Here is a 21,004-nt window from a genome sequence, read left to right on the forward strand (position 1 = left end):
AACTTTCCCAAGACCACACAGCTAGGAATTGGCAGAGCCAGGATCTAAACCAGGTCTATCACATTCCAAAGGCTGTGCTTGGAACTAGAGCCCAGGAGATTCTTTCTTTCTAAAGCCCAGGAAAGTTCTTTAGGCCCACAAATGAGAAAAACAAATGAAATTAGCAAGGGGAAAACATCATTCATCCCTCTATTGGCAAAAATTAAAGAGTGGTATCATCCAGTGCTGGCAAGGTTGTCAGAAACAGACATTCTTGCACCGTGGATAGGAGTGAGAAACGCAGTCATGGTTTTGGAAAGTAAACTGGAAATATCCATTAAAACACACATACCCTTCTGCCCAGGGATCCCACTTTGGGAAATCTTATGCTACAAAAGCTAAGGACATCAATATGTACAGATGTAGGTACAAGGATATTTTTAGTCTCAAAAATTTGGAGGGGAAACAAGTGTCTATTCATAAGGAAGTGATTGCGTAAAGTTCAATAAGTCCATACAATGGGATGTTACGTAACTCTTGAACAGAGTGAATGAGATCCACATCCATGTTGCCTGGAGAGATGTCCATGATGTAAGATTGAGTAAGCAAAAGCAAGTTTCATGAAATGTGTATAGTATACTCTATTGTTGTAAAAACAAACCAAAAGATATCATCAGTAAAAAAAAAAACCCAAATGTGTATATATGTTTATGTGAGATGTGGAAGGATATTCACCAGCTGTTGATTGGTTAGTTACCTTGAGGGGGTGAGAAAGGAGAGAACAGGGAAATATTCTTCACTTTTTGTTTATGCAGATTTACAGTGTTTCATTATTTCTGAGATCTAAAAAGTTAATCCAGACTTTTTTAAAAAGACATGGATGACTAATTTTTTAGATCTCAAAAGTATGTGAAACACTGTAAATCCACATAAAGAAAAAAAGTGAAAGACATATTGGTCATTCCTTTTTATTCCTCTCCTGATACAACTGACGCTGAGTGACTGGCCCAATGTAGCTCTCCTCACCTTCACTCTGAGTCCTCAGCGTCAGACCAACTCTCTGACCGTGAGATTCACCTCCCAGTCAGTACAGCTGGACCCAGTGCCCACTCTCCTCCACCTGCCTCAATTCCTTAAAACTGGACCCTGCTCCTCTTTACCTTTACCTCAGTTCATTGACTGACACCCCCTATCCCAAGGCCAGTGCCACTCTGGCTCTCCAGTAGACCAACCCAAGCACATCAAACACACTGCAGCATTCTGATGAAACTCCTTGGTTTTTAAAGATGAAGCATTAAGGATCATTCCAACCTTTCAGGGGCTGGAAATAAGGCAGGTAACAAATTAAAACTATTCTCTTAAAATGCCAATGTTCCTGGGTTATGAGAAAGTCAAGCATTCATCTATTAATGTAAATTAGAAGTAATCTGATTAACCACATCCTAGAAAAGATAAACTGCACAGGGAATAGACTTTGTTTGGGGGGGGGGGAGTGTTGCTGATAGTAGCAATTTTAGAGCATAGGGTCCTCTCCGGAGTAGGGTAGGGTTAGGGGTTAGGCACATGAGGAAATCGTGTGCCAAGTAGACTAAGGAGTCAACAAGAGGGAGGAGGATGTTGAACAATCTTTATCTATTTAAAAAAAAAATTGGCCTAGTTGGTTCTGTGTCCTAGAAAGGGGAAATAACTTCTCTTTTCCTCTGTTCTGCACCAAAGAACTAATCCAGAACCCAGGGCACTGCTGTGAGGTGTGCTGTGTTACGAGTTAAATAAGCCCTTGTGAAAATATTTCTTGACTCACAAACTTTAGGAATACCATGCACGCGTGTGTATTTTAAATGAATAAATAAGTGAATGAATGACTACCTTAAGAATGTAGTCACTATATTTTCATTAGTAATCTATTGGAAAATGTAGCCAATTTGTTCAATAGAAGACCCCCTGTATTGAATGAAGTAAATGAGTTGTGAGCTAAAGAAAAATTTAGGGAGAAATACCAAGACATATCACCCTCTGTGTGAGTTTCCACAGAAAAACTCACTGCTGGCTGCTCCAACAAATTACTACAAACTTGGTGGCTTAAAATGACAAAAATTTATTCCCTCAATCTGAAGGCCAGAAGTCTGAAATTGAGGTGTCAGCAGTGCCACACGCCCTCTGAAGGCTCTAAGGAAGAATCGTTCCTTGCCTCTTCCAGCTTCGGGTGGCTGCCAGCACTCCTTGGTGTTCTTTGCCTTGTAGCTGCATGGCTCCAAGCTCTGCCTCCGTCTTCACATGGCCGTCTTCTCTGTGTCTCTCCTCTGTCCATATCCCCCTCTTCTTTCTTCTATAAAGACACCAATTATTGGATTTAGGGCCCACCCTAAATCCAGAAAGATTTCATCTCCAGATCCTTAACTTATTTTTTCTGCCAAAACCCTATTTCCAAATAACATCACATTCTGAGGTTCCAGATGGACATGAATTTTGGGGAGACGCTATTTAACTCACTAGTCCCTCCAAATGTGAAGCCAGTAAATGTGAACATAAAAACAAAATGAGTCATCTACAGGAGAACCCCATTAATACCACTGGGAATGAGATGCTTCTCACATCTCACAGAGGGAGAAGAATAGCTTCCAAATCTCAGCAAGGAAACCATAACGTAAGCTGCAGAATATCAATTATTTTTATCATTTAGACTTGAAGAAACAGAAAGATAGAGATGCTCAAGGAGAGCAGAGAAGGGAGATTCTGGTACTTTTGGTACCGTCTAAGAAAGAGAATATTCTGATTACAACTACCATTATTAGTTACCTAGACCACAATTTCTCAAACTGATTTTCACAAAAAACTAATTCCGTGGGATGTTAATAGAATTAACATTGTACACGCACACAACACACACATACACACACACAGAGTTTTGTGCTCAACGCTCACAAAATTTCATTTGTGTGAGCAAAGCTAAGGACCTGTCTTTGTCCCATGTGACTCACCACAGGGCAGTGGTTTGGGAGCTGCACTGTCTGTCTCCAACCCCACCCTCTTTCTGTAGCCCTCTACTCCTGCAAGGTGTGCACACATTCCACATGTTTACACACTCTTAATGACGGATTGAAAATATCCAAGTGTTTAGTCTCTCTCCATCAGTGAACTGGAGGGAGCAGCTGTTCTCCTAAGTAAGAGAACATTCTTCATCCTAATATATAATTAAATTGCAGAGTATACTTCAAATCACACAATGAACTTCTTAAATAACTTAAAAATCCTGAGCCAGCCCTAATGGCCTAGAGGTCAAAGTTCAGTACTCTCACTGCTTCGGCAGCCTGGGTCCATTTCCCAGTCATGGAACCACACCACCCATCTGTCAGTTGCGATGCTGTGGCAGCAGCTCACATAGAACTAGAACGACTTACAACTAGGATTTACAATCATGCACTGGAGGGGAAAAAAAAAGAAGATTGGCAACAGATGTTAGTTCAGGGCAAATCTTTCCCTGCAAAAAAAAAAAAAATCCTAAACATGGCATTTGATAATGTGGGTACACTCTGAAGCATTCTGAACTTCCACCTCTCTGAAGATTCATTAAAGGTCAAAGAGATTTCTATATGTAGCTCATATAAAAGTTGGAACTCTGGGCTTCTTGCACACATACACATGTGCACTCACACGCATGCATGCACACATGCCATACACTCCTGGCCTGGTTCCACACCCACCTCCCCACTGCCAGGCACACCTGTTTACAAGCAGGAAGACACAAACAGTGCATCAGAACAGAAACCAACGAAGCCAGGTTGCAAGAACAGAGCAATAGGAATGGGGCAGGAGTGAAACATGGTCAAAGCCTGCCACTACTGAGCAAAAGTCCATTACATTTGGGTGCACTACTGTGTTTCCACAGAGTGTTCTCACCTATCATAACAAACTAAATCCATTCTCATCACTGACCGTAAAACAGGCCCCAGCCCCTTGAAGCCGTCTGCATCAGGCAGAGTAACAGCAGGGACAAACTCACCATTAGTGGTTAGTTTGATCAAGTAAGCTGATGTCTGGGTGGGATGTGTTTCAGCAAAAAGGTTGTCAGCTCCAGGGGCGGGAGGGAGATTGACATACTAGGCACTAAATAAATGTTTGTTGGATGAATGGAAGGACAAAGGGAGGGAGGGGCTTGTGTAAACAATCCCAGGCAGACAGAGGAAGGTTGTTTAAACTTTCAGTGACATCATAAAGTGGTTAATGAGCTCTGCGTTGGACAGTGACCTACACGTGTTTACTTTTTAGAAAATTAGAATAGGCTTAACGCTATTAATTACTAAAATCATCAGCTAACTGGAACAGTATGTCTTCCATTTCAACAAGTCACTGTGTGTGTGTGGACTCAGGACCTAGATCTATTTCTAAGTATATTACTATTCCTTAGAAGGTGATTAAGATCCAGGATGTTCCCAAATTGCAGAAAGTTACCTCTAACTTGATGCCCCCTAAGAATATTTCGATAGCTGGTTCCCTCGCTATTAACTAAGCTTAGAATATTTTTAACCTCACACTCACGTAAACTCAAAAAGACGCTGAGAACTACACTTTCTGTGCTTTAGGTAAATGGGATAACAGATTTCAAGGTCACAAAGCCAAGGTTGGGCCCTGGGGGTTTGGTCCTGACTCTGGGCCTGTGATTTTGGGCAAATGGCTTTAGTCTATCTGGATCTTAGTCTCCTCACTAGTAGAATACAGTGTGGTAGCATAGAACAACTTCTTAAATTATATTAAGAAATATTTCTATACAGTGAAATAAAAAGTAATATAATAATTATCATGTACCTAAGAAACCAAGCTTCACAAATGTATTGGTAGCCCTGTGAACTGGGCTCACTGAAAAAGGCCCAGACTTATAACAGGAGGCCCAGAGGTGAAACCAGCCCTGAGGAGCAAAGATGCACAGGCCGAGGGCTGGCAATTACAGATACAGGATTCTAGACAGAGGTCTGCCACTTGCAATTAGGTTTTTGAAATGGCACAGACACCTAGCCAAGACGTGACTAAGCGGTTGTTCAAATGGGAGCGTGAACTTCGGCTGAGAACAGAGTATTAGGTGCCCACCCATTCTAAGCAGAAGTACAGGGTCATAGAGACAAGGCTTACTGAGAGTGTCCCAAAACATGTTCTGCCATCTTAATCCCATCAACCTCCAGGTGATAAGAGAAAGAGCTAAAATTTCCTTCAGATTGGTAGAGAGGATCCCTGTGGAAAGAGATGTGGGAGGGCTGAGCTTCCTCCTCTAGCCATGGGTGCTAGGTGTCCCCCCGCCCCCAGAGCCGGCAGGTTCAGCTTCCACAGACAGCTTGGCACGAGCCCCTGAAGTCTAGAGGATATGCAGACTGGTAAGGCGACAGGGTGTCTGTGCTGCCCCTGAGGTCGAGGGAGGAGAGAGAAACTCCATGAGGCAGAAGGAGGTGACAATAGGGAGGTATGTTTTCTGTAGCGGGAGGGACCTTGCGGAAGATAGCAAGACTTTCGGCGTCTGGAAACCACCCATCCAAGAGATCTGTCCGCCTGGCTGGGTGACCCCAACAGAAAGGCTCTGTGCAGGTGCACGAGCAGAGGACAGGGCCAGAGAAAGGTACAGGGGGAGGTTCCCTCACGGAGGAGAAGTCTCCAAACAGCCCAGGAAGTGCCCCCACATCATACCGGCATCTGCCACAACCAGAGGGCACCAACCCAGAGCGCAGACTGAGCCCGGCGGGTCCGGTTTTTCTGCTCTGACCTCTTCTTCCTGCCCCTGCCCCTGCTTCCTGCTTCGTGTGTGTGTGTGTGTGTGTGTGTGTGTGTGTGTGTGTGTGTGTGTGTGCGCGCGCGCAGCAGTCTGTGCCGTCCCTGTGATGGAGGGAGAGAGTAAGGAAGAGAAGAGGCTGACACCACAAGGTCCAGAGACCAGGTACAGTGGCGTATGCTTGAAGGAGAGAATAAAGCCTTTGTTTAGAACAGACTGGGCTTTTTAGGAACTTTTAAAGGAGACTATGCACCTAAAAGTGACAGCAAAAGCTCTGGAATCTGCCCAAAATATCATCCAGGGTTGGGTAAGGGAGGTTTCCACAGGCACATGTAAAAAAAGTGGCGTGAGAACATAAAATTATTTTGTGATATCTACCCCACCAAGCCCAGATGTTAAATAAATATTTTGCCATATTGTCCTCAGATCCTTCCTTTTAATAAATAAAACTTTATAGGTACAGAGTCCCCCCTTTCCAATACCATTTACCTACCTCCCTCTCTTCCCGGGAGCAACCTCGATCCTGAAGTTGGGATGTGTCCTTCCTGCCTGTGTTTTTATATTCTTACAATGTAATTATGTATTTGAAAACAGTTAACTTGTAATTATTTGAAATTTTTGGCATGCTCTCTAAGGTCCCTTGTAACTATAATTTTATAGTATAAAAATTTGGCTTTTGTATTTTAATGAAATAGAAGTGAAGGGACTTTTTAAATTCCTTCTCTACGCTTATGTCTCATTGATCATGAATGAAATACTGCAGTTCATGACATGATAAGACGGAGGAGCTCGGCCTGAGCAAGAGGCTGCTAATTAAATGAAGCACAGCAACGCGCGCGCGTACGGGGAGAGGCAAGAAATGACAGTGCAGATACAAAGGCGTCCAGGAGAGGGCGATATCATCTAACAAAAAGAGCGCGCGCCAGCGTGGCTGCTGTGGATAATTAATCTGGATAATTAGCCCTAGGCCTCTAACAGAACGTCTACGAACGAGAAGGTAAAATTAGAAAACACAAGCCTGAGCATGTGAATTATTTGCCAAGGTCACAAAGCTGGTTAAGCTACTTCTGCTTTCCAGCCCACCACTGGGATGTCTGTTAGCCCTGCAAACGATCCAGCAGACACAAGAAATCAGAATAGTCCAAATCAGATCACGGATGGTATTTGTACTTCTTATTGAATTTCTTATGATCCCTCGCGCCAGTTTCAAGCTCTCATGGTGTTCAATGGGGCACTCATCATCAAGATATTAGGGCTTGAGGAAAGGACCTGAGATGAAGAATTTGCAAACTGGTAAAATTATAAAAACATGCAGAAGCAGGGGTATTTTTAACCCAAAAAAGAAACTTTAGGCTCTCATTCATTACATTTGTTCTAAGCACATGTTGATAATGTTTCACGTGAAACTTTTAGAATGATATCTAAGGAACATTCTACTGACCACCCAGTTGGGATAGAGCATTAGTCAGATTAGGACAGTTTATGCCGGAGTCACAAGAAAGCCCACACGGCAGGAGCTAACCTTATAAAGCTGGGCTCAGCAAACAGGCCCAGAGCCTATTTTCATAAATAGTTTTCTTGGAAGACAGCCATGCACGTTTGTTTACATGTCATCTGTGGCTGCTTTAGAGCATTGAGTAGTTATCACAGAGACACATGACATCTTCAGTTTGCCCTCTAGCCTGCAAAGCCTAAAATATATACTACTTGGTCTTTTATAAGAAACATCTGCCGACCCTTCCCATAAAGCAATGCTGACCAATAAAACTTCCTATGATGATGAAAATGCTCTATCTCTGTGCTGTCCGTATAGTAGCCACCAACCACCTGTGACTATTGAGCACTTGGAAGAAATGTAACTAGTGGTTCTCGTAGTGGACAGCAAGTGAAGAACAGAATTTTTTATTTTAATTTCAATTAATTGAAATTGAAACAGCCACATGTGGCCAGGAGTTTGAGGGGCTAATAGTCTAACGGCATTAATCAATCTCTTGCCTTCCCGCAGTGCTGGGAGTGTGTTATTTACAGAAACCGGCTGTGGGACAGGTAGGCCTGAGGGAAGTCGTTCACTGACCCTGGCTTTATCCCCAGTGTAAGGAACTGGGATGTTGGGCTTTCTTTGTGACTTCAGCATCAACTATCTTATCCTGCTTAACTTTCCCACAACACTTCCTTCAGAAAGACCACCACTCAAAAGCTCTTCTGAGGAAGACACAGGGAAAGCATGTAAAGTGGCTCCTCGTTTCTTTGTCTTATATTTAGCACTGATACGTTTGTATCAGTGTATCATTCAGGAATACCTTGGCTGCAGGTAACACAGTACCTAACAGTGGCTTAAGCAATCAGAGTTTATTTTTTCACGTAACAAGCAGTCTGGAAGCAGACAGTTTCTGGCACTGGTGCAGCAATTCGACAGTGTCAGAACCGGTGTCTCTACAATGCTCTTGAACTTTCTCTCTTGGTTGTAAGATGGCTGCTGACACATTTAAGGAAAAAGAAGTGGGAATGGGTGTTGCACCCAAGACATCTGTCCCTTTTATCAGGAAAGTCCAAGATTTCCCAGAAGATATAAACCCTTACCTTACTGGTGTCTGGGAATAAACAGCCCTGGGTCCTACACCTCCCAGAGCTCTGAGACAGGCTGAGGAAGCAGGAAAACAGCATTGTCCTGGTTGGCTTAGCCAGTAATGGTTGTCAGCTAGGGCTGGGCACCCTGGTCCCAGGAAGAGGGGAATGAATATTAAGTAGATGACTAGCGGAGTCTCCCAACTGTAGTATGGCTTAGGCCCCAGGGGTGTCCTCTGATGTTAGTTTTCCAGGATTTCATGAATAGGTATGTGTTCTTTGTACCCATTCCTTAGTTCAAGAACTATTTGTTGACTCTTTGTTGGATGTCAGGCATCAAGCCAGAGGGCAGGAAGGGACAGAAGATGAGGTTGGACAATACTGGCTCAGAATATGGAGGATCTGTGTAAAAGTATAAATGGGAGATTTTGTGAAATAATATAAAGATCTATGCCAAATAAGCCACAGATTCACATGTTTACTTAAGGGTCTCAGTATATCTAACCTGCAAGTGGTTCCCGAGTGACTTGGCTCACTATGACATTTCGCTGCATCTCCCTAGACACAGGTCTGCTGGGTGATTATTTTGATTGTTTTTCAATCTTCTAGTAGATACAAATCTCAGTGACTCCATGTGTAAGAAATGTGCTAGGGTTTTGTTATTTTTCTGTGTAAATCCTCCATTCTGCTGGGGTGGCAGAAACTTTCTCTCAGTGAAGTTGTGGTTCTCTAGGGTTGTACATAAGCCTAGGGAGGGGGGGCACCTTTGGAGGGAGAGAAACAGTCTGGTTGTTGACCGCATCTGACACACCAGCGACAATTAACATGGGATCCCATCAGCCATCTGCTTGTTGAAGACACATCCTTCATTCCAGCCTCGTGGTCCCTTCAGGGATGATGCATGGCTTGTTCTGTCCCTCTGTCTAGTGAGGTCATTCTGCCACTCCTCCCCCCACAGTGCAGTGCAGGTGACTCTGTGAGGCTGCTAAGGCCCCTCCAGGCTCAACGGTCAATGTGGTCATTTCTGCTCTGAAGTCATGAGGCCTCCATAGGCTCTAGTAGGAGAATGAGGTACAGCCTCCGCCCCATGTTCTTGAATCCTACAGTTCAAACTGAGGACTTTGTTGCCCCCTGGGACTCAGGCCAGAGGGTGGGCATGGGGCCACTTTCTGTGAACCCACTTATGCCTGTGTTCTTGAGGCATCCTTCCCTCTTCCTCTCCCTTGGAAACATTCAGCCAATTATTTGCTGCTGTTAGTTTTTCTATATCTATTTATAGTAATATATTTTGTCCTCAAGTATTTTCCATCCTAAATCATTCAAATTTCCCAAGCCACCCTATTCCCAAAAGAGGCAGAAGAAACTACAGAAGTGTGTGGGAATTTATCCAAAAAGGAAGAAGAGGAGAAGAAGGCTCCCTTGTCAACCTGTCCCTCTCCTCCCCAGGAGACCTGCCTCTCCGCCACAGCAAAGCCATAAGATTGCCCCTCCCCCCACATTAGCTCCACCCACACGTCTGAGATTATGTTTCCCCTTGAAATTATCCTTCAACTTCCTATGAAAATAATTCATGTGAATATTGACAACGAGTTGTGGGTGAGGCACACTCTCAGTGAAGGGAGGAATGAGTTAATGAATTATGCCTTGAAAGATGAAAAGGGACTGGCAGATTGAGGACCTGAAAGAAAGCTGCCAGACGGACAGATGAAAGAGGATAGCCACAGGCAGATACAAGCTGGCACTTGGCGTATTTAAAGAATTTCATGTACTTCACACACAGTCAATTCTCGTTATTTGCAGCAGTTGTGCTCTGTGAAGTCTCTGAGAACACTGAATTAGCAGATACAAAACCATTGCTCCTAGGAGAAAATCCAGGGGTAGGTTCCTGCGAGCTTGTGGACCTTAAGTTTCTTTTATCTATGTTTCTCTTTAAAGACACTTTATTTAATATTCATTATTGATTCAGAAGTGTTGAACTCACAGCCAACAGCACTATAACTCACACCTGAACGAAGCTTATCTAACACGTGTATTTTCTCCATAAGGCACTTCTTGCACTTAGGAACACCTTCTTCTTACACCTGGGTGCTGTTTTAAACAGTGAAATCACCAACAAAAAGTGCAGAAATGCAGAAAACATGGCACCAAATAACCCATGAAAAGGACACTTGTTTACAATACAAGCACTGAAACAAGAAGGCAGAGGGTCACCTTGTTGGCCCTCAGCTGGGAACAAGCACATGGAGCAATTCAGATTTTTCAGTGCTTTGCACATGTGCATGTCTGCACCGACCACCAAAGCACAGCAAGTATTGATTTGGGGGCTAACAATTAATATTATCCAGTAGGCAAATTTGCAAATATGGAATCCACGAATAGGGAGGGTTGACTGGAGCTGGGGCAAAGGGTGGGTGCTAGCATGTGCAATTGCTTTGGGATATGAGGCCAAAGAGGCCAGAACACAGGTCGCCAAGGGTCTTGTGTGTCAAACTACTGAGCATGCTCACTCTCAGGATGGGGTGTGTGGAAGAAGCAGGCGAGACAGTGAAGTGAGTCACTGACCTCAAGGAAGGAATTCCCTGGTGTGGGGAAACTGGACGCTGCTGGTGGCTGGTGGGGAGACATTATTGTGAGTTTACCCTAATGCATGCCATTCAACTATGCCCTGACTTCAAGATCCTAGGGGAGAAAGCTAAAAGAAGTATCAAGATACCTTTATATGAGGCATTAAAAACTGGTGAGTTCTGCATTTGTGAGGGGAATGCTGAGTGCAGCAGGACAAGCAGAAGTAGCAACAGCTCATTTGGGCCACAGTGTGAAACAGTTAACATGAGGCAGGAAAACATTAGCAGCTGCCCAGAGTGAGGCCGCCTTGGAAGCCTACCAGTGGACCAGAGATGGGTTGTGACCTCACCAATTCCTGTGAGTTCAGACGTAAGGGTTATCTGATGTCCTGTGACTGTGACCCCATCCTTGATTGTGCTTCCTAGACTTAAGCTTGGGGACACAAGGATACTTCCTGTAAACCATCATAAATCATTTAGTAACTCCTGCAAGACTTCTTTTGGAGTTTCCATTTGACGACTGATGTTACAATACAGATATTTTAAAGGGTTTTAATTCCCAAAGTTAGTTTTCCTGGAAAACAACTGTTGAATGTGGATATTTTCCTGCAAGACTCATTATGTTTTAATTCTGAGCTAAAAAACAAAATGCCAAAGAAAGCTATATCATTTTTGGAAACCGCTTTTGGGAAACTTTTTTTTTTTTAATCTCCTTGGCACTATTAGTAGTTGCTAGAATTACAAATTTTATTCACCTCATTTCTGCAGCACACACATCTCTTCCCTTTTCTAGAAAGTAAGGAAAACTGCTCATGCTTGAAATAACTCCCTTAAAGTATAAATCACTTTCATTGACCAAATGACTGATGAGTCCTTCATTTTACATCTGATTCCTCTGGCTAGTTAAGAGCTATTCAGACAGCACGGCCACCGCTCTAAAGCAATCAGGGTCTAAGTCATCTTCCCAACCCCACTTTGGGCATCACTCTCTCCCATTTTAAATACCAACCTCAATTCTCAACTTGCTCAGCAAATATGAATTACCTGACCTCTGAGAGCCTGAGACTGTTCCAGGCTTTGAGGATACAAATTGGTATGACCTTTCACATCCATGAGGACAGCTTTTGAGCACATAAAAGGTTTTTTATAACCTGGTTACTCTGTCCTTCTTAAAAATTAACATTAAATTTATTAAAACTACAAATTCAAAAAACAGTTTTTTCTTAAGCTTTTGTATTCAATTTCAAAATCCTATTGTTCTACTTATAATTTGGTAAATTTTAATATTAACTAAGGGGAATTTTGATTCATGCTTGGTCCCATTCATAAATATAATTTATTAACACTCAAATATTTTAAACTGAATTTACAAAAGTAATATATTCAAATTTTTAAGCTCTTCAAATGTCTACTAAGCAAATGCTTCCCAAGTACTGAAACAATTTTAGTAAAATCTAATAATCATGAATGTATGAATATAATTCATCTTACGTTCTTTTAAACACTGCCATGCTGTTTGTAAACTTAGTAAAATTAACAAAAAATTATAAATCAAAAATCAAGTACATGCTTTAAATTGGAATTAGAAAGCTAATCTGATAGAATGCTAATACACTGAATTCTCTTAAACATTAACAACACGTTAAATACCAGATATACACAGATTTTTCTATTTATTTTTCTGCAACTAGAAGAACAAACTGAGCCGCTTTCGAGCCTCTTTTGCAATGGGAATTCCACACTGGTGTCTCAGCAACCCTGCACCCTGGTGGTTTATCCATGTGATTCAGTATTCATAGGAATAGGCTTGGCGTCTGTCAGGCTCTCCTACGGATGGAAATGTTATATGATTGGACTCTGCCCACCTCGGCCCCAGGACCACAACCTCTGCCAAGCTAATGACAGAGAGACCTACACCCCAACCCAGAGAAGCTCAGAATACCACCTGGGGCCAAGGAGAGATAAACCCAGTGCCTCTAATGCCCCCAACTACTGGTCCTCTCAGCCCCAGAGCCCAGGCCCTCCACTGGCTACCACCCCCTGCCTGCTCCTCTAAAGCCCCATCCACACCCCCATTCCCAAGCTGTCCTGTCCGCATACAGGTGGGATCAACTATTTCCTCATCTCATAATGCTGAGACTGGTAAAATGACCTCAACATGTGGTCTCTTTCAAGGGCTTGAGTCTCTTAGCTGGTTGTTCCTAAACAGACTTTGCAAACTGACAGCTCACAAGGCCGCTTAGGTCAAAGACATATTTGTTTGACCCAAATAATGCTGATCCAAACATCTGATGACACAGAAAATCAGAATATCCAGCACCTCTTGAAAACTTAGACAATCCGGTAACCCTAAACCCACATTCCAGCATAACAAAAACTGGCTGGGGGTGAGCAACAGTTCCCTCCTTTGAAAAGGACATTGCTCTCCTCTGTTTACCCAGATCCATCCCCACCCCACCCCCAACTCTCCTCTGTTCACATTTCCCTCCTGAGCTGGGAAGTCCATTTGAGTTTTCTCATCTTTCTGAATAAAGGCAAGGTCAATGGTGGAAATTTCAGGCACCACAGATATTTTTGGTAGAGTTTTCACAGCTCTTGGGAAGCATACCCTTGTTGCTTATTATGCTGACATGGGACCAGCCTGCATCACGGATTCCAAGAGCCACTGCAATTTATGACTGTCACTTTAAGAATGACAGATGTTGTTGCTCAAAATATCGTATGGACTGCAAATATTCTTTGAAGCAGAAGATTAAAGCTGGAAGAGACTTGGGGATCATCTAATCCAGCTCCCCTTTTTTAATCAATGTTTGAATCAAGGCCCAGAAAGACAAAGCAAATTTCCCAAAGTAACTTACTTTTGTACTTCCTATATTTTACTGGGTTTATTCACTTATTCTTAGGTTGCTTCAAAGAATCCACAGTAACTAGTACTTGAGAAATTAAAAATATGTTGAAAAAATAATTTTTCTTTGTCTGAATGTAGAATAAAAGATAGGCAAGAAAGAAGAAACTCACCAGAGGTAGACATTCGTGAGACCTCCAGCTCTAGCCTACCTAAAAAATTTTTAAATGCAAGTAAGAACTGACATCAAAGGAAAAATTAAAACAGCAACATTACCATTGTTTTTGGCTTGATTCTGAAATACCAGTAAATGAATTCTCTATGTTTAAGCCTCCAAGCCCCAATTTACCAACTCAGTCAACAGACTTATTTAAAGGTAAGATTTTATTTTGATTGGTTCACTCTCAGTCACAAACCTGTAGTCTGAACGCATTCCTGCCCGCTTCACATATAATCTACCCACTAATTTAATTCACTGTCCTTAAACCATGCCACAGTTCTCCTGCGATTAGTGTCTTATGTTGACACTAGTTTACTGATCAGTTTGCCAGTTAATTACTTGGATGCCAAACTCACACAGAATTTCCTGCTGTTACTTTTCCCTCAGTTCCATCACCTCTCGTTTCTGGATTCCTCAACTTTCCCTCTTAGAGAGATGTCTCTCTTGACATCAGTTCAACTCACCCACCCAGGGAAAGCTTTGCTATGGGCTACCCAGTTGTAGTGACCTCAGTTTTGAAAGAATGTGGAGAAAGGAGGTTCCAGATGCATAAACAAATATGTATTAAGGATTTATTACGTGTCAGGCATTAGGCCATGCACTGCCACGTATTATCTCATTTAATCTCTCAGTAGAGAATTAAAAGGAATGAAAAATATATCCTGTTAGGAAGGGGCAATAAACTTGGTGCTATGCAACCTAGAAAAGAAAATGGTTTCTCATTTCAAGAGGGAAGGACATCATGACTCCTAAAGGAGACGGAATCCGTAGTCCCCATGCACACTATCTATAACACTCAGCTCACTCAACCATGGGCAACCTGTCGTTGTATTGTCTCCCTAGGCTGGTCATCTAAATGTGGTGTATCTTCCCGCTTTTCTTATGCCTGTGGCTTGTCTCCAGACTCTCTTAAAACTCTTTGAGGGCTGGAACTGTGCTCTAATCCCTGCTCCCTCCCATAGCACTAAGTAGATACCCTGATCCCAGTAGCAGCTCAATCAACACTCACTGGAAGAAACTGCAAAGGAGGTGCAAGGAGACTCGAGAGGAGAAGGTGGGACTAGCAGTCCTTGGGAAGCACTCTACACAATTACCTCAGCAATAATTGCTTAATTGGAGCAATGGGGACTTAACAATTTAATTGGGCTATTTAAATATACTCTATGAGACTGTTGTAGCATCTTTCCTTGCTACAAAGCTAAAATAACTTCTTATGACCTAATTTCCAACATGTTCCTCAACTCAGGAGCTGCTTTTGTGCAGCTCTGAATCTAAATTCAACTCACGAGTTCTACCAGGGGTTAATCTAGGCCTGTTGAATCTGTGGCTTTATTTTTCCAAAGGCTTGTGGAGCCACATAAGGATATGCTCAGACTTGTCCATGTTTTTATTTGTGAGCTAGATCTGAACTAATCCCTCTACCCTCACTCCTTTCTATCTCTGAGAGGGCAGCTAACTTCAACCTACAATAAGTTAGCCACTCCTCAATTCAGGTGTTGGGGAGCTGGAGGCTGTTAGATTTGAATTACACGTAATTCTCTTAAGCACTACAATTAAACCTACTTATAAAATATGTTGATAATACAATGTCATAAACATTGCCTAGTTCTTTCACAATTGTCAAAGATTTAAAAACAGAAATTCTAAATGTGGGCTTAGATTTACTGACATTGAGTTTTATTCATTTATCTTAGCCCTTGACATTTAGGATATTTCTTTTCCTAGGAATGATAAGTGGGGGTAGGTGGAACTGTGATAAACGAGACCTGATTTTTTTTCTAATATACATTTTCTTCTGATTGCAAAAGCAAACTATTCATTTGTCCATTCATTCATTCAACAAACATTTATTGAGTGCCAACTGTGTGTTAGGCATTGTGCTAGTGGAGGATACTATGGTGAGCAACAACAGACATGTCCCTGATCTTCTGGAGCTTGGAGTCAGTTATGCTTGAACTGTAATCTCAAGGAGAGGAGGAAGTAACTGGGGGATGGGGAAGGGGTATATGGAAGGGACAAGAAGGACATTTCAGGGAAAGTAAACAACATAATGAAAAGTCCTGTGGCACTTCTTCAAGATGGCAGTTGATTAGATGCAGGAATCGCCACTCTTTTTCAAAATACAAAGGAAATATATATAGTCATTGTTCCATGTTAAAGACACAGCTGAGCTCAAAAGAAATGGACATCTTCATAAGCCAGAAATGAAGAGGGAACACATAACTATGAAGATAAGCAGTTTTTAAAACCACACAGTCCTTGGGAAAAAGTGGACCAGTTATATATCTTAAGGGCTGGCACATTCATACCTTTGTGAGAAAGAATTTAAGCCTCACACCCTACATGCATCCAAGAGTAAAAATGGGCATTCTGCTTGGCACTGATTGTCAAAAAATGAGCTGAAAAGCTCAAAAAATTACCTAAAAATCTCCTCCAGCATACTCAGAGTTGCAGGAAAAAGTGAGCCAACTTTCTCAGGCTCTCAATAACAGAGGTTTCAACAGCCACTCACACACACACTGAGAGGTTTGAAGCTTGAGCCTGTACCATGTACCGGAGCAGAACCAACCACGTTTCCACTACCAGTGCAAGAAGGGCATCTGGAGCTGGGAACCCAGCATGAAAGCTGCTTTGGAAGCAGTGAACTCAGTAGGACGTGGGCAATGGCAATGGTGAACTTCTGTCATTAAGAGGCCTCTACAACCAAAAGCATGGACGGGACTGCCCCCAAATAGAACTCCTCCTGAAAATGAACTTGTAGACATAAATTATAAAACACATGAAAAAATACAAAGCAAAAATGGAAAGTCAAAAGACCCTAAGTTAGGAGAATTTATTCTTAATAATGAGTATTGTTAAATATATTTTTAAATGAGTAATTCACTAGAGATAGCAAAGACAGAAGAAAATCTTACTTTTTTATATATCTAAGTACATACAACCATTATATTCATGTTTTCAAGATAAAATTGTGAAGTTTATCATATCTTTATGATTGGAAATAAGGTTTGCCATTTGGAGTCAGGGGACAGCTGAAGTCAGGCCCATCTTCTCCAGGTTACCAGAACCTGGGGACCAGAGGCATTTTTGTCTTTGAAGGCCTTTCTGATCACCCCAAAACCATACCTTAAAGTGATTAGCCTCTCCCATTATTCAAAAAGCCATTCAAGTTTAAATGTTCAAATTAGTATGTTCAACTTGTATGTTCAAAGCATTTTAGACTAGTAATCAGGAGATTATCGTCCTTGTCCTGGCTGTGTCACTAACAAGCCGTGAGAACTCCAGCAAGCTATTTCATCTCTGATCTGAATGCAAATTACAGAGTTCCCAGGTGTCTCAGCTCCCAGTCTGCATGCCTCTATTTAGGATGCAGTTCCATTTGGCTGTGTGTGATAGACTCCTATTTCTGTTCTTGAAGAGCTTTAGAGTACTTCCATCCTGGAGAACAGGGCTCCTTTCAGTCCAAATGCAAATAATAAACATGAGAGCGAAAATAAATGAGCAGCTGCCGCCTATTCACCCCACTGGGTTGTGGCAAAGCACTGAGAAGGCAAGATCATAGACTCTAGTTTGATTCCAGAATAAGACATTGAGGTTTGCACAGAGAAAAACCATCAGTGCATCAAACCCCAAAAGTTAGTGTCTTAAGACAACAATCATCTTATTTGCTCACAATTCCATGAGTCTACATTTGGCCTAGATTTAGCTAGAAGTTCCATCAGCTGGTCTTGCCTGGAGTCACTCACACAGCTGCAGTCATCTAAGAGCTCACTTGGGCTGGACAGTATAAGATAGCATAAGTCACATATGTAAAAGTTGGTATTGTCTGCTGGACAGTCCGTGTGTTCCCAAGAGGCTAATCAATGCTTATTCATTTGGCAGCAGCATTCCTGGATGGTGAGGGGGTATAAACTCGTTTGCAGAGCCTCTTGAGGCATAGCCTTGAATGTTGAATGTTGCACATCATTCCCTTGCATTCTATCCATCAAGCAAACCAGGAGCCCAGCCCAGATTCAAGAGGAGGAGAAACAGACTCCACTAATGGACAGAAGGAGTGGCAGAGTCCCATTGCAAGGGGGAGTGAGAGAGGGAATGGGAGGTATTTTGTAATCAGCTTTGTAAACAAGCAACCACATTCATCACAGGCAGCATCTCTAGCCCAACATGAATCAGGCACCCAGTAAACACTTGTCTAAAGGATGTATGTCCTTAGTTGCAAAGGCTTCTGGGTCCTTCCCTCTCCTAGGAGAAAGCAACAGTGATACAGATTAGATGTCTTACTGGTGGAGAATCAGCTGAGTCACTGTTGAGTAAAAATTCTGGTGCACACCACTGGGGGAGTGGGTATTTTTTTCTTTGGTTTGCAGTGAGATTGTTATTTCCCTTTGCTCTGTGGATATAAAACATACTGACATAGAATGTTGACCCCATAACACCTTTATAATGATGGTTACATTTCTATAAGAGAAATACCACAGGTGAGATTTGATTACCATAGATTCAACCAGGGTAATGAAGATTAATGCAAATAAGATATGTATTGCAAGATGGCAGCGTAAGCAGACTCGGAACTCACCTCCTCCCGTGGACACAGCCAATTTACAACTACTCATGGAAAAATTACCCCTGAGACAGAACTGAAAACTGGATAAGAGGAACTCCTGCAACAACGGACAATCCTAACTGAGGTGGAAGAGACAGAGACTCCCTTCTGGAGAGGAAAAGCGCCGCCTTCACAAGCCGCCAGCTTCACGGCCGCCGGGAGCAGCTCACAGGTACGCAGCCTCCCTGGAGGCGCGGGGCCCTGAGCCGGGGAGCGCCCCCGCAGCGGGCATATTGTGGACCCAACACAATCGAGACCAGTGGCATAATATCTGACTGTACCTGCTACTAAAACACTGGGGAGCACCCCCAGAAAACCCGGTTCACAAAGAAACTAAAACTGGCTCTTAAAGGGCCCGCACGAAAACTCACCCGTTTCAGGAAGCACCCTAAAATCACCAGAAAGAAAGGTGTACAGTGCTTTGGTGACAAGAGACTCACCTAATAGGCCCTGAGTGCATCTCGGTGAGGGGTGAGACCTCTCCAGGGACTGGGACATTGGCGGCGGCCATTGTTGTGGCCTGGTGTGAGCGTGCTGACACAGATGCCATTCGAGTTCTCTCTGAGGCCTGCTAGCCCAGGGTCTGCCCCAGCCACTAGAGCACCGATTTAATCCAGCTCAACCAGGGCAGGCAGCCCACCCTAGAGACTGGCCCCACCCAACAACAAGCCCTCAGGCAACTTGTGGGCCTGCATAGATTGCTGACTGGATTCTCTGCAGCCTGGCAACTGAGCCTACTTGAGCAGGGCAGGGTGTGCACAAGGAGTGGGTGGAGAGTGTGGGGCGGTGGCAGAGTGTGTGGGGCTCCCGCTGTGGAGAGTCTGGGTCCGCTTGGGGAGGTCGGGGCACTCACACGGGGCAGGACTGTGTTGACTGTGTGTGTGGACCTGTGGGCGGCAGGGCTTCTCAGCCGCAGAAGACTTGTGCTTCTCAAAGACCCACATAGGAGGTTTGCCCCACCTTCCAAAGCCTGAAACAATTGGGTGCTCCTGTGCCTGAGGCCAGCCCCACCCAGCTGCAATCCTCAGAGAGCTGACAAGAGACCTAATAGGCTAGAGGCTTACAGCAATTGTAAGGCCCTGAGCCTAACAACCTGCCACGCTGGGGGCCTACTGACTTAAAAGAAATACTGAAACACAAATGTGGTATTAGAACTTGCAGCCAACTGTGCTAGGGATCCCCACACCTGATAAAGAGACTGAAGGGCCCACAACAACTACAAGCAGCTGAGCATTATAACAGCTGGCCAGGAGCATAACTCAGCCTCCCTGGGCACCTACAGGGAGAGCAAACAGGCCACAGCGGAAGGATACACGTAGCCCACATAGGGGCCACCCCTGGAACATTGAGAACTGAGGGAAGCACACTGGAAGCCTCCTAAGCCATCACTTACATAAGGTCACCTATCCAAGAGCAGGAGACATAGCTGACCTACCTAATACGTAGACACAAGCACAGGGAAAGAGGCAAAATGAAGAGGCAAAAGAATACATTCCAAGTAAGGGAACAGGACAAAACCCCAGAAAAGGAACTAAGTGAAACAGAAATGAGCAACCTACCCGACAGAGAGTTCAAACTAAGAGTGTTAAGGATGCTCACTGATCTGGGGAGAAGAATAGATGAACTCAGTGAGAATGTCAACAAAGAAATGGAAGATATAAAAAAGAACCAATCAGAAATGAAGAATACAATACTGGAAATGAAAAATTCATTAGAGGGACTCAAAAGCAGAGTAGAGGATACAGAAGAACGGATCTGTGAGCTGGACGAAAGACTAGAAGAAATTACCCGAGGTGAACAGGTAAAAGAGAAAAGAATTAAAAAGACTGAGGACAGTCTAAGGGACCTCTGGGACAACATCAAGCGCACTAACATCCGTGTTATAGGTGTCCCGGAAGGAGAAGAGTGAGACAAGGGGTCAGAGAAGCTATTTCACGAAATAACAGATGAAAACTTCCCTAACCTAAGGAAGGAAACAGACATCCAGGTACAGGAGGCACAGAGAGCCCCAAACAAGATAAACCCAAAGAGGCCCACACCAAGACACATCATAATCAAAATGTCCAGAATTAAAGATAAAGAGAGAATCCTAAAAGCCGCAAGAGAATGTCAAGTTACATACAAAGGAAACCCCATAAGGCTATCAGCTGACTTCTCTGCAGAAACCTTACAGGCTAGAAGAGAATGGCACGATATATTTAAAGTGCTAAAAGGAAAAAACTTACAGCCAAGAATACTCTACCCAGCAAGGTTATCATTCAAAATGGAAGGAGAGATCAAAATTTTCCCAGATAAGCAAAAATTAAAGGAGTTTGTCACCAAGAAACCAGTGCAACAAGAAATGTTAAAGGGACTGATTTAAGGGGAAAAGAAAAGACCACAAATAGGAAAAATTATCTATTTCCATGATTAGAACGTAATGGATACAAATGCACAACAAAGAGGTTAGATATGATATCAAAAACATGAGGGAGGA

At 43.1% G+C, this 21,004-nt stretch overlaps 1 long non-coding RNA gene across 1 annotated transcript; it reads right to left on the bottom strand.

Annotated features, from left to right (window-relative positions):
- Nucleotides 1–2,054: 2,054 nt before the first annotated feature.
- LOC147914498 (uncharacterized) lies at nt 2,055–19,504 on the bottom strand. Its single transcript, XR_015555218.1, has 2 exons — nt 18,969–19,504; nt 2,055–2,305 (listed from the first exon to the last, which is right to left on the bottom strand). It is a non-coding gene; the product is annotated as an uncharacterized LOC147914498 (long non-coding RNA).
- Between the last annotated feature and the right edge of the window lie 1,500 nt (nt 19,505–21,004).

This window comes from Ceratotherium simum, chromosome 19 (assembly GCF_057802395.1).
Source record: "Ceratotherium simum simum isolate JZ-2026a chromosome 19, ASM5780239v1, whole genome shotgun sequence".
Classification (NCBI taxonomy): domain Eukaryota; kingdom Metazoa; phylum Chordata; class Mammalia; order Perissodactyla; family Rhinocerotidae; genus Ceratotherium; species Ceratotherium simum.